The 14,402-nt window shown below is 42.1% G+C and overlaps 1 pseudogene; it reads left to right on the top strand.

The window, feature by feature from the left end:
- The window catches only part of LOC149254088 (transmembrane 9 superfamily member 7 pseudogene), a 72,386-nt pseudogene extending 58,274 nt beyond the window's left edge, over positions 1-14,112 (top strand).
- Positions 14,113-14,402: the final 290 nt, after the last annotated feature.

The raw sequence follows: 14,402 nt of genomic DNA, 5'->3' as shown, positions 1-14,402 counted from the left end.
TCCTTGCTGCTTGCTCCTAGCTCCTTGTCCTTTCACTGGCCCAGCTACACACAGATCCTGTAAAAACACAAGAAAAGGAAACTACAAGAAGCATACATCCATAATCGATTATAGGATTAGCATAAATCAAATATACAAGCATCTATTCATCATAAAGACACATGCATATAGAAGAACCTCAAATATTTTATTGATAATAGAAGTAAAGTTCTGAGAGAGTTACAACCACAATGGGCCCAATCCAGCAACACCTCCCAGCTGAAAGAAATCTCCTCTTCACCTCCTTCAAGCAAAACACCCAATAGCTCTATACACAAACCAACAGCACTTCCTTACTTGCACAAAATTCCAGCCTCCTTAGACCTCATGAGAGAGCTCTATATATAGGGTTTTGGAGAAAGGATGAGTCATCTTGAGACTGGCCTGAAGCTGACTTGTGTCCTCTCCCACTTTAGTTAATCTTCAGTTCTTGAGTCCACTTGGAGAATCTTGCTTCCACTTGGAGATCAAGACCCTCTTACTCATCACTAGGCGAATTCCTTGACCCAAGTGTCAGTTTGGAAGCTTCCTGGGCAGTTGACACCTTGCAGAATGACTGTGCCACTTGGCCAATCTCGCCCAGCGCAGGTAGCCTTCATTAGTTTTGAACTTCAGCGCAGGTACAAGGAGGAGCAGTTGACATTCAGCGCAGATGCTCAGTGGAGCAGCTGACATGATCCAGAAATAGCCTGTTTTTGAGTGTTTTCAGGTGGAGAACTGATTTTCAGTGCTGTGGTTTGCAGACCTTGTTCCTCTAAGGGTAAGAACAACATGTTTAGGGACTTTGGATCCCTCAGATTATTGACATTTCATGCTCCATGCTGTTAGGCACAAAAATGTCTATAACAGCTTGTAAGAACTTTACTAACTTGAGGCCTAGTAAAAGAGCTTCATATTCTGCCATGTTGTTAGTACATCTGAAATTCAATCTATAGGCTCGGCCTTCTGCATGACTATTTTCGTTATTGTGTACCCAAACTTCAGCTCCTGCCCCTAATTTGTTGACTGAGCCATCAAATTCAAGGAACCATAGAATATCCTGTTGGGAAGGAGATTTGATGATATGTTCATGGGCTGGCAATGTGAGTAGTAGTTGTGGTTTTTTCTCTAGCTTGTCTTCTAGGACAGTTTCATCATTTGATTGGGTATGCTTGAGATTTAGAACAGCAGCAGTATCTAGTGTTTGATTGACTGTTGTTTCATGGGTGGTGATACTTTCATTTGAGTCTTTCTCTTGTATGAATATCTTGGTTTCAACCTCACCTTTTGAGGGAGTTGTGGTGTCATTGAAGAGAATGTATGAGTCTATGTCTGAATGGACAGCATATATAGGAAAGTTTTGAGGCTTTTCTTCACTGTTGACCATGTATTTCATTAGTGTTTCTCTGTACAGTCTTTTTGGTTGCCCAAAAACAGAGATGGTGGCATATGACATGTCTAATTGTAGGGAACCTTGGAGTTTAGCTCCCCATGATCTTGATAACAGCATCCCATACTTAGGTGGGATATCAACAACTACCACATCCATTAGGATTGTCTTGTTTGGGTATTGAACCAGAGACACACATAAGTCTTTTATGAGACCTAAACACTTGACTTGGCTGGAGTCAAAGGAAAACAGTCCTTGTATGGTCTTGTTATGTCTAGATTCAATCTTTCCATGACTGCTTTTGGCATGAGATTGTGAGAGGCACCTAAGTCAAACATTGCATTATGTAATATTTTATCATGAATATGTAAACTGACATAGAAAGGCAGTACCCCTGTGACTACCATTTTTCCATCCACTTCTGGGCCAAACAGGAGTTCTGGGGTATCATCCAGCACATTGACATCATCTTTGTTGCTAGTGAGTTGAAGGGACTTTTTGATCTGTAATTTATAGATGTCATGTTTGGCTAGTTCTGAGAGAGGAATTGCTATCTTTAATTTGCCAATTTCTGTTTCTAGATCAAAAGGTTTTTCAGATTGGGTCTTGGGGTTATAGGTGATAGTCCTTTCCTTGTTCATTAAATCTTATTCTTGATTTTTATCTTGACTTTGGGACTTGCCTCTTTTACTCATCTCTTGAGGGGTAATAGTTGAATTGGGTTGAGAAGGTTGAGTGGTCATAGGCTATGTTTTAAGGACAGTGGTTCAGTGATCTCCTCAACAATCATTTCTTCTGTATGTAAATTCATTTTGTCATTAGGTTCTGTGACTATAACTCTTTCAGGCTGTTGATTATCCTTTTTCTTTTCAGGCTGGTTAACATTCACAATTCTGCTCCTCAGCTTGTATTGTTTATGGACTTCATAAACAGCGGTGTCATAGCCTTGTTTGAAGTCAAAGGATTCAGCTGATTTAGTTTGGAACAGTTTTATTTCATCATCCTCATGATCTTCTTGTGTTAAGAAAACTTGACTTTCACCATCTAGACCCATTAAATTAATCTCAGGATCTTCATTGGGCTCTGCTAATGTGGAAGTTTCTGCATAATTTTCTTGGAAAGGGGGTCTTATGTCTTGGTCAGCACTGGTCTTGCCAACATTTGGGTTTTGAGTTCTCCTAAAATTTGGATTCCTAGGAGGGTTGTTTTGTAGTGCTTCCCATGATGACTTTCTTTCAACCGATTCCACTCTATCACCTAATCTTTTCATTCCATTGAGTATTGCATCCAGCTTCTGATCAAAGGCAGAGGGTTCTTCTCTGAAAGCAGTCCTCTTTTCCAACCTTGCCCTGTTTCTTTTGGCAATCAGGTTGGCTTCTACTGTGACAGCAACCTTTTGGGCCTCTGCAAGGGATTGAGCATCTCTTTCCTTCAATTGATAGGCCATGTCAGGGTCAAAACCATCAGGGAATTTGTACAAAGCTAAATCAGGAGGAGGTCTCAAATTTTGTGGAATTGCATTATATACATTGTTAAATCTTGCACAATACTCCAAAACAGTCTCTTGGGGACCTCTTTTGATAGTGTCATATTCCCCAAGTATGTGCAGAGGATCTTTCTTCTTCTCCCATCTACTAGTAAAGGCTTGATACAGTTCATCAGGAGTAGTGATGGAGTTTGCATTCAGGGATCTAAACCAAGTTCTAACATCCCCAGTTAGGTTTTGAACAAACATCCTCATTCTGACACTGTCATCATCTATTTCATAGGTCTCAAAATGGTCTTGCATCCTCTTAGCATGCTGGACAGCTGTCAGAGGGCCATTGGAGTCAAAATATGAGATTTTGGTTTGGTAATCTTGGGGTAGAGCTGCAGCATTAGCTGGTATCTGCAAAGGTGCATATCTGTTAGCCATATTTACAGGGTTTAGAGGATTAACAGGGGCAGCTGGGATTATAGGAACAATGGGTAGCACAGGGGTAACGAGTAGGGGTGACCCTAGAGTGTTGGTCAAGGGGATATGTGCAGTGGATGAAGATGTGAGAGGAGGAGTCTGGGATGTGGATGGTGAACTAGGGGAATTAGGGGTAGACTGGAAAAGAACCTTGCATGGGGTAGAGATAAGGCTAGGATGATCTGAATCCGAGCTTAAATCAGCAGGTTGCTCCTGCTTTTGCTGCCTCCTAATGTTTCTTGGGATGGTATTTGGATTATCAACAATGACAGGTGGATTAGGGTCAGGATTGGCCCTAGTATGCCGTGGATTTTTCTTGGGAGCCAGCTTCTAACTGTTTTTTAGAATTTTGTAGGAAATTTTTATATCTGCAAGGACTGGATGAAGATTTTGGAATGGTTATATATTTTCAGAGCTAAGATGAAGATTCCCTAAACAAGCTCCTCCCTAAAGCTGTTAATGTGATACAGAAACAGATTAAAGGCCTCTTGACTGATTTCAGGCTTGATAGTAGCTATGGAAGATATATAGTAATTGAAAAATCTCAAGCACTCCCCAGTGGAGTCGCCAATTATGTTAACACCCAGGTTGTTCCCTATGACTCCCAAGGGAATACGGCCGGGGTAACCACTAACCAATCTTTGGATCACAGTTTCTAGCCAAACTGTAATCAGAGAGGGCTCTCTCTTTATGATTTGTCTCTGTTATGATGGTGTTTTAGGCTAGGTATTATGCTCAGGTTTTGGTTTATGTTTTGGTTGAAGGATTTCTTTCAGGGCTTAAGATGTAGTGTTTAGAGAGTAATATATCATTGGGCAATGGAGTCTGGAGTTGTGAAATGCTTTGAAGTGCAGAATTGGTGGTGTTCAAACTGCAGGGCCAATTGTGTATCTCAGACAAACAAATTTAACTTGAATGGTGAGGCATGTCAGTCAACAGAAAGCAATTAAGAATTCTCTATTAAACTGGTGAGGTGAAAGTAAAACACGTTGCACAGGAGCAAACTTGAATTCCTGTGACAAAGGTCACTGTGAAAGATGTATTCTGAAAGTGCAGCAATTAAGAATTACACTTATCAAGATTACAGCTGAAGAAAACATTCATTAACAACACAGATTGAACTCAGGGTATTCCTTGAATAAATCCTGAAAGATATTCTTTTTCCTTGTTGCTAAATATTCGAAATTAGAAACATATATGGATTTTAAAAAATCAAAAATACATAACAGAGAGAGTTACAGAGACTTATTGTATGGTGTGATACATAGGAATCCAGCAGTTTTCAACATACACCAAAACGCATTCAACACTTCAGAAATCCGAGAAATTCCATCACTTTCTTTATTAAACTTCTGAAAGGATTACAGCATAAGAACTTCTTCAGGAGAAATCAACAACAACCTTGCAAACTCATGCGAAGGGGACTTTATAGGAATGCTTATACAAAATATCTCAGGCATTGAGTCATCTGAGAGAGAAATATCTTCATAACTTCGTACAGAAAGTAGAAAAGAAGTTATTACAACTTTGAATGCAGCATAAATACTCTTTAAGTCTGTCAGAGGATAATTTGACCTTTGGAGGTCATTGAGTCGGTTGAACCGCTTTGCTTTAATGCTGGATAATGTGTCTTTACTTTTTGCTGCGCTGTATCTTCTCGGCTCTGCCAGCTGTGGTTTCCTATTCTTGCTTTGTTGGCCAAAATTTTTGCTGAGTTGACTCAGCTTTAATCTTTGATGTATGCTGATTTTGTTGAACTGTGCTTTGCATAACAATTGATATTTTTAAAAACAAAATTTGGTGAATGGCTCACTGTTTATAAAATTTTCTGTATTGTATTTGTCCACCAGTCTTGTGTAGGGAGTTGATGCCTGAGAATTGCATCCATAGTCTCCTCTGCCTCTGTATACTTGTAAAAATTGGGTGCCACATCAAACAGGTGATTGATCTCATTCATTATAAAAAACAGATTTTCTACCTTGTTGTAGATAGTCTGTCCTGTAGCTGGCCCTGTTTCTTCGGAGCTGCTGGGCTTCTCATGGATTTCGTTTGTGGCAAATGCATTCACTCTTTTGGCATACTGCTCATGAATGAGCAGTCTCCCTGCGCTGTTCAGTAAGCTAGGGAGTCCTCTGTTTTGCAGCACCAGGAATTTATCCATGAATCTTTTTACCTCGGTCTGCATGTCTTGGGTTCTTCTCTCCAATGTCTGCACCAAATTTCTCAATGTGAGAACCCTTTTGATCAACTGAATGGCCTCAGTTCTATTGGGAATTCCCATGTTTGCCAGCTGAGTACTTGTTCTATTGTTCAGCACATTGATCATCCTGGTGGCAACTTCAGGCATGTTGCCTAGAGCAGCCCTTGACTTGTGAATTTCAGCTTGTGCTTTTGGGATGAGCTCTACTTGCTCATGGATTATCTCTATATACTGCCATTGGTCAGTAATAGACTAGCCAATGTTGGACCATAGAATTGCCTTAAGCCCAGCTATAACTTTATCTAATTTGAGCTCATTTTCTAGCTCTTTTATCCTGTCTTTGAGGGCTTTCACCTCCCTGCCCTTCTCTGCCACCGCTTTCTTGGATTTGTCATATCTGTCATTCACCTTGGCCAATTTATCCCTGGTCTCATTTAGCTCTACCATTTGAGCTTCCAGGGCTTGAATCTCATTTTTTAGCTTTTGCATATCCAAGCTAGGGGCCTGTTCTGTTGGTGGAGGTGCTGAAGTAGATGGTGCAACTTGATCAGTTTGTTGGGGGGGGGGGAACAGTAGTTGGGGCAGCTTCCTCAAGGTTTATGATTTGAGGAGGAGCCTGAGAGGTCTGCCCTTCTTCTCTTTGTTTTAAGGCTGCCTGTAGTGCTGTTTTTGCAGCCTCCGATTCTCCCAGCTTTTCCTGAGTTTGGATCAGCTGCTTATATAGAGATATCAACAAGGTTGTGGCCTGTTGATCATGTCTTTGCTGGGCAACATCATCTGTTTGAGGGTGAATTGTGGTTGGGAGTTTGATCTTTCTCCTCAAGGCTGCCATGTCTGCATCCCTCAATTTTAATATCTCTTGTATGCCCTTGATATCTTTGGGATCATGCCCCATCTCTATGATAATGTCCTCTAAGGACCTTATTCTGTTGTCCTTTGCCTGGGATGATGCTCTCTCCAACTCTAGCTGAGAGGCTGTATTGTTAAGGCTATTTTGTAGCCTGTAGTTGTCCAACGTTTGGTCTGCCAAGGAAGCATAGACCATCTCACCCGTTTGCTTATTCAGTTCTATCTTATCCATTGGGTGGATATCCTTGGCAAGGACTTCCAGGTTAGTCCTCAAGTAGTCAGAGGCAGATTGGGGCTGCACTGCTGTTGGCATAAAATGACTCATGATCATTTTGCCTTCCTGCACATCATATGCAGACATGAGTCTTTGTTGATTGGTGGGAGCCATGTTCAACAGATGGTTATATAGTTGTATCTTGATGGGCTCATTTCTCCTCTTAATGTCGATGAACTGCTGCTTAATGCTGGGTCCACCTTCCCTTTGCTGATTTGAGGAACTCACCTCTCCCCCCATTGCTCTATCCTGCTCCTGTTGAAAGGAGCTTGCTGATGCTTCCCTGCTGGGTATACCAAAGGACTGTCCTATTGGCATTTCTTCCTCTGAGAAGGGATTAATTCTCTGTCTTTTCTCCCCATGAGATGCTGATGTTGTAATGGGAGTCTCTCTGTCCCTTTTCCTGCTTGTATCCTCCTTTTGTGGAGTTTGGAGGATTGATGCCTCAGCTGAAGTTTCTTGCCTTGGAGGCACAGTTTTTTCAGTGGATTTAGGGGCTTCCACTGTTTGCTCTTGCTGGACAGGCTGTTCCTGCCTTTGTTCTTCCCGTTGTTGTTGTTCTTCTTGCTGCTGCCCTTCTCCCTGCTGCTCCATTTCCTCTTGTTGCTGCACTAGTGTTTCCATTTGTTCCTCGGTCATAGGAGGTGGTTGTTCCACCTGCTTTTCTTTGCCTTTGCTGGTTGCCTGTGGAGTATTCATGGCAGCTTGCTGATGTGTTGTTGAAGCTGAGGAAGTTGCTCCAAGTTGTCTTTTGTATGAGAGGGGGACCTGTCCACAAGTTTCTAAGTCAGTTTCCTTTTTAATATTTCTGGCCTCTCTTTCTAGCAGCTCTTCACTAGTGATTTCCTCTTCTAGGGTGCCCTCTTCCCAGCTTAATGCATTGGCATACTGCTCAATCTCAGGCTGCCTTATATGTGAATAGGTACCCAATTTGTATCTTATCCTTCTGAGGGAAACAAAATGATTGGGGTCATAGGGTATCCACTCAAAGCTATTTTGCAGTTTGAGGGCCTCTAGGATACTGTTTGCCTCTTTCCATCCCTCCTCTTTTCTGTTATATAGGAAAGGGCCCAGCTGGCTCCTTACCTTCAACTGTGCCTTCTTGTTCTTACTTTGGAAGTGGAGGTAGTCAGCATTCCCAAATTGCCTGAAGTATTCAAGGGCAAAAAGCCTCATGGGGACATACCTTGGCAGCTTAAAAGGCTTCAACTCACAACCATATACTCTGATGACTGTGTGGTTTTGGTAAAGGTACCAATTACCAATGCTGTAGGTTTTGTTTAGATGGAGAATTCTCCTCATGTCATCAGTTAGCCTTGGAGGGGGAACACCACACAATAATGTCATAGCTGGATGTATGAATAAGTCTATAAACTCACAGTATGTGTATGGTGACACAGAGGTGCAATGAAAGACAGAGGTCCAAAACACAACTGATCTTGGATTCCCCTGGGCATTAACTTGTTTCAGGGGAATGAAGAAACTGCCTGGTTGATTAAACAAGAATAGATGGTAAATGAATGAAGTATATCTGAACAGTCTTTCCCTCTGCAGATTCATCAGCTGGTCATGGATTCTATCTGCAATATATGTGGCATAATCATAATGTACAGCTGGAGGCTTTCCAGGAGAGAATATAGACAGCATTGCCATTATAATTTCATCCACATCCTCAATTCCCTTGAACCCTAGGACATAGCTGATCAAATCCACTAGCATTCTGCCCAATTCATTCAAGTAATGATATCCAATAGGAGGAGTTCTGATGGTCTCAGAGCCTGATTGTACAAACAGCTGGTTGATTTTGATGACCTGGTCATTTGACAACTTATTCCCCTTCTTTATCAAGTTCTGCATGTAGAGGGGGGTCAATGGTTTTGCATTGTGGAAATGCAGCATCTCATTTATGCTCTCTGGGGTGATATGGAAAAGAATTGAGCCTGTAGGGCTGAGGACAGCTCTTTGGCATGGATCATAGCACTCCTGGCATCTGTGGATCAACTCTGGCATAGAATTTACTTGGGGGAGGTTGTAGATGGGCAAGTTTGAATCCCAAATCCCTAGGATATCAGCTCCACTAAGGTGCTGGGCTTTCAACTCATTTAGCATCTGAATATTGTATTTGGAGCCTAATGGAAACCAGTCCAACATTTGATAATCCATATCTCCCAGAGCTTTCCATTCCAACTCCCTATGAGGGGCATTGAGAGGCTTGATGTTCAGTGCAATTGGAGTTTCCATGGTCTATCAAGCTTCTGTCTTGCAGGTGAACTGGTTGAAGTAGGCAGAACAGTACTGAAGTAATTACTTGCAACAAATGTGAATTTCAGGGACTAGAGGGTGAAGAGGGCATACAGTAATTGAAATACTGTCTGAATTATGAATAAGACCAATATCTGGTCTCACTTTGTCTTCTGTGGCAGGTTTTTTAATGGGTTGACCAATTGTTTCACGATTGTGCAAGCAGTTCACAGTTTTTTATAAGAACTCGGGAAATCAAGGCTCAGCTGGTGGTTTTCGAGCTTACAGTGGTAAATGGGGGCTAGGCATCAAGTTTCACCGGTGAATTTTGAGAGTTTTACGTTGCTTAAGCTCTTTCGAGGGAAATCACAAACAGAGTAGGTATATGAAGGTTTTTAATGGAGAATACCTGGTTAAGAGCGAGCAATGGTCACGGATGACTGTGGAAATGGTGCGCCGGACGTCTCCAAGTTGGCTTCAACAAAGGTGGTGTAACTTGGACGTAACAATCATGCAGAGAAAGCAACAGTTCTGGTAGCAAAAGTACGGAAAAACGCAAAAATTGGCCTAAATATGGACTTTTGGCATTTTGGCGCGTTTTCTCGGATGACGTCAGCATGACGTCATAGGGTGGGGTCAAGCTCAGATGACGTCAGCATGACATCATCGGGTGAGGTGGCGAGCTACTATTGGTTCATGGGGATGATGCGGTGGCAGACACGCTGGCACAGGGGCGGACAAGAGTGTTGATGCGATGGCAGGGTGGCGATGACGTGGGTCTGACGCGGGACCAGCGAACCGGGCGGTGAGTGAGCCAGCGGTTACGGTTAAGGGCCATAGCGGTTACGGTCTCTCGGAGCGGTTAGGATACGGCCCTGGTTTTGTCAGAGGCCGCTCCGAGAGACCCGAGAGGGTGACGCGTGGCCGAGCCATGACGTATCCCTTCGTCATTTTCTCGGGCGCTAAATGTCTATCGTGGGGGCCGCTCCGATATCAATGAGGGCCGTCGGATCCTAGGGGTCTGATCCGACGATGGACGGAAGGACGATGTGATCGGTGGATACGGATGCGGGCGGGTGTAATTTAATATTTGTTTTTGAAATCAGTGCCCGGCGGAAAACCTTAGGGTATGGGTTTTTTGTAAGGTTTTTCGGTGTATTTGGAAAATCACATATATGCGCCAACTTTGGTTAAGCGGCGAAAGTGGGTTTTTTTTTTTGGATTTTTTCATAATTTCAAAGGGTTTTAGGGGTAAGAAGGGGTTTTTATAGGGTTTTCCTTTGCAAATGATGGTTTGATGAGTGGAGTGACTTGAAACAAGGGGGAGAGATGAGGTATAGGTTCATCAAAGTGACCAGATGTCATTTTGATTCCTTTTTTAGAGAACATATGGCTATAATGCCAAGGGGAGGGATATTTATACAAAATTTGGGGTTTATACACCATGGTGTTACTACTAGTAGGGGAAAGGTGATATAGGGGATTTACATAGTAAATTTAGAGTTAATATGGATGAAAGAAGTGGATTAGGGGAGACAAAGCTAAGTTTATTTGAGAAACACTTAGCTTAGGGAGTAGATCAAAATGAAAAGATTTTTACACAAGAAATGTGGCTTTTGAAGGAACAAGAACCACCATGGAACCATAATATTCTTCCATGAATCTCAGCTGATGAGGGAGTGTTAGTAATGAAATGGAAAGGGGAAGAAGGGAGGTTAGACATGCTTCCTACTTGCTGCAACTTGATGAAGAAGAACACCTTCTCAATTGATTGAATTTGCTTTGGTAAACAAAGTTAACACACCTACAATGGTAAAGATAACCTTTCTGCAACCCCAACTACTTACCCAGCTACTTGCCTAGCATTTTTTATTTCTTCTTGGAGGGTGCACTTGGACTTGCAGACCCTTACCTGCCTTTTCTTTTCTTTGGCTTTTTCTCTTGTTTTTTCTATCTACTTCTACCCTTATTTCTTCCAAGGTCCCAGATTAAGCTGTTGGGAGCCTTTTCTTCTCTACCTGAACTATTTGTCTACCAAGATTAAACAGTTTGGACAGACTCCTTTCTCTATTCTACAACTGAAAAATTTAAAACATGACATGATCCAGATTAGACTGTTGGACCATCCATCAAAATTTAAGTCCTTACCAAGCTATAATCACAGATTGGATTCTCTTGGAAATATGTGATCTTTGAATCATCAAAGCAGAGCATATTTGGACCTTTCATAGCCAATCATGAAATATGAAACCTATTGGTATAGGTAGCTAACAGGACGAACCAAATTCAATTTTAAAAGGGAATCTGATGGTGGGAATCTGTTGGTTAGGCCTGCAAGCACCTCTGTGTCCATACCTCGCCTTTCTCCATCATTTTTTCCACCTTAATTTGCTTCTTTTATGAAAACTGTGTTTTCTACAGGAACTTCCTGTAGAAATGACAAGAAGCTAAAAATGGATTGCAAAAAGGTGGTTTGGCGAACACGATAGCTTCCGCAAGGGTTCAAGAGTCCTCCTGCACTTTTCAAACTCCTCCTCCATCATCTCCATGCCTGCATCACAGCCCAAGTTCATTTTTCATACCATGCAACAAAACTGCAAAATGCCTTGAAGCAAAAATACCTAGAACAGAATTTGTTTCTTCCATAACTTGAAAACCATGCATCCATTTGAAAAACCATTTTATGGGGAATTGTACAGGGGTGATGGCAACATGCCTGAGCAGTTTCAGCCAATTCTGGTGCACGGTTTCCAAGAAATCAGCCTCCATCACCATCAGCCATTTTTGCATTTTCTCCATATCCATGCATCCGTTTTAAAACCTGTTTCATGGGGAGATGCACATAGGTGATAGTAGCCTACCCAAGCAGTTTCAGCCAATTCCGATGCATGGTTTCCGAGAAATTGATCTCTGAAATCTTCAGCCATTTTCCATTTTTCTCGAAATATGTGCATCCATTGATCACGATTTTTCTATGGGAGGTGCATAATGATGATAGGAACGTGCTCAGCAAGTTTTAGATCAATCCGGTTTACCGTTTGGGAGAAATGGCGAAAAAAAGTTCTGGTCCTGTGAAAATTCAGCAGCAGCAGCTTGAAGGTGCAGATCTGAACGTGGAAATGAACTCCTGCAGCTTGGATCCGGCCAGAGGACACCTGCACAAGGAAAAAACAACCATAAATCATCAGCCAAGCCCTCATGCAACCAAAGAAACTAGTGCATGCAGCAATGACTAGCCTCAGCACCTCACAGCAGCCATTTGACTTCAGGTACGTGACTGAAACTCGTTCTTCTATTGCACAAATCTAATTTAAAAACTGCATGAATGAATGGAATGGTGGAATTGAGCCACGAATATAGTAGGATTGAGCTGATAGTTCCTTGTCCAATTCTCTATCAATCAGCCAGGAATCATGCAACGTATGTGTTAGACAACTCACGTGAAATTTGAAAAAACACAGACAGTTGTGGATATTTTAAACTCCAGTGCAACTAAGGGTAAGGGATTACAGGCAGATGGCACTGTAGGGGACCAACAGTTTGCATGAGCAGTGCACGTCTCTGCCACCTCACCACAAATCACGCAGTAATTAAAGGAATGCTCGGCTGAAGACTCACGTTAACTGCTGATTCATTTACACTTGCAAACCTCTTCGGCTGAATCCTCTGCCTTTGAATTCTGTTAAACTGACGTCCTTCGCCAAGTTTTTCAGCTTGTTCAAAATTCTCCCGCATACCAAGATCATTCAAAGGCGCAGAGACATCCTACAGAAGTCGGGCACTCTACAGGCGTTTCTACAGGAAGTTGTGCCACAGGAAACCCAGCATACAAAGAAGCTTGGATTGTTCACGTCGAGGGTGGCAATTCTCAGTGAGTGTAAAGCATGAGTATGAACAACCATGGGATAATGTCAAAGCCCATTTGACAACTTGTGATCCAAATACCAAGCATACAGTGTCAAATTCTGAGATTCCCCAAGAAGTTGTAGAAACAAAGAAGTTATATTCACTTGTGATGTTACTTTTCGGGAGATCCCTATGAAATGGGCATCATGTTGGGATACTTACCTTCTTATGACAGATGATCAAATCCATTGGTTCTCTATCATCAACTCATTGATGATTGTTTTATTTCTCTCCAAATGGTTGCAATGATCATGATGCAAACATTGTACCAGGATATCTCAAAATACAACCAATTAGAAACACAGGATGAGGCTCAAGAGGAAACAGGATGGAAGTCGGTCCATGGAGATGTGGTCAGGGCCCCAACCAATGCAAGCTTACTTTGTGTCTATGTGGGAACTGGAGTTCAGTTTTTTTCCATGACACCAGTGACAATGATATTTGCAGTCCTTGGTTTCCTTTCTCCTTCGAACCGTGGAGGTTTAATGACAACTATGCTGCTATTATGGGTGTTTATGGGTTTGTTTGCAGGGTATGCATCATCACGTCTATATAAGATGTTCAAGGGCACAGAATGGAGGAGGAACACGCTGAAGACAACATTCTTGTTTCCAGGCATTGCCTTTTGCATTTTCTTTATTCTCAATGCACTGCTATGGGGAAAAAATTCATCTGGTGCAGTTCCTTTTGGGACTATGTTTGCCTTGGTCCTTTTATGGTTTGGAATTTCTGTGCCATTGGTCTTTGTGGGCAGTTACTTTGGCTACAAGAAACCTGCAATTGAGGATCCAATGAAGACCAATAAAATCCCCAGGCAGATTCCAGAGCAAGCTTGGTATATGCAGCCCATTTTCTCAATACCAATTGGAGGCATTTTGCCTTTTGGAGCTGTATTCATTGAACTGTTATTCATATTAACTTCAATATGGCTGCATCAGTTCTACTATATATTTGGGTTCCTGTTCATTGTCTTTGTGATCCTCAATGTTACATGTGCAGAGATCACCATTGTCCTGTGCTACTTCCAACTGTGCAGTGAAGATTACAACTAGTGGTGGAGATCTTATTTGACTGCAGGCTCCTCAGCATTTTACTTGTTTCTCTATGCCACATTCTATTTCTTCACCAAGATGGAGATGACAAAGCTTGTTTCTGGAATTTTATATTTTGGCTACATGCCCATCATGTCATACTCATTTTTTGCTCTGACCGGTACAATAGGTTTCTATGCATGCCTTTGGTTTGTGCGGACAAAATACTCATCAATGAAGATTGACTGAGGGTCAGCATGAAGCTACCATTTTTCAGAGGGACCGTTTAAGTTTTGGTTTAGGGGAATGGTGCTTGCTCCTTTATGTTGTTTTAGAGGTTTTTGGGTAACATTACAGGAGACACCAATGTCAATGTGCTGCTGTGGGAGTTAATTCTGAAGATGTTGTAGGAACACAATGCCGAAAGGGGGCCTCCCAACACAAGAAGAAGGATCCCTACCAAGTTTCCAGGCATCCTCACATCCATCCCCTCCATGAACATTCATTTTTTTCAGGGTTCGGACACAATCTAGTCATGG

This window comes from Pinus tabuliformis, chromosome 7 (assembly GCF_031772625.1).
Source record: "Pinus tabuliformis cultivar Carrire ecotype Pingquan chromosome 7, CPIR1, whole genome shotgun sequence".
NCBI lineage: Eukaryota > Viridiplantae > Streptophyta > Pinopsida > Pinales > Pinaceae > Pinus > Pinus tabuliformis.
This window is presented reverse-complemented; position numbering and strand designations above follow the sequence as displayed.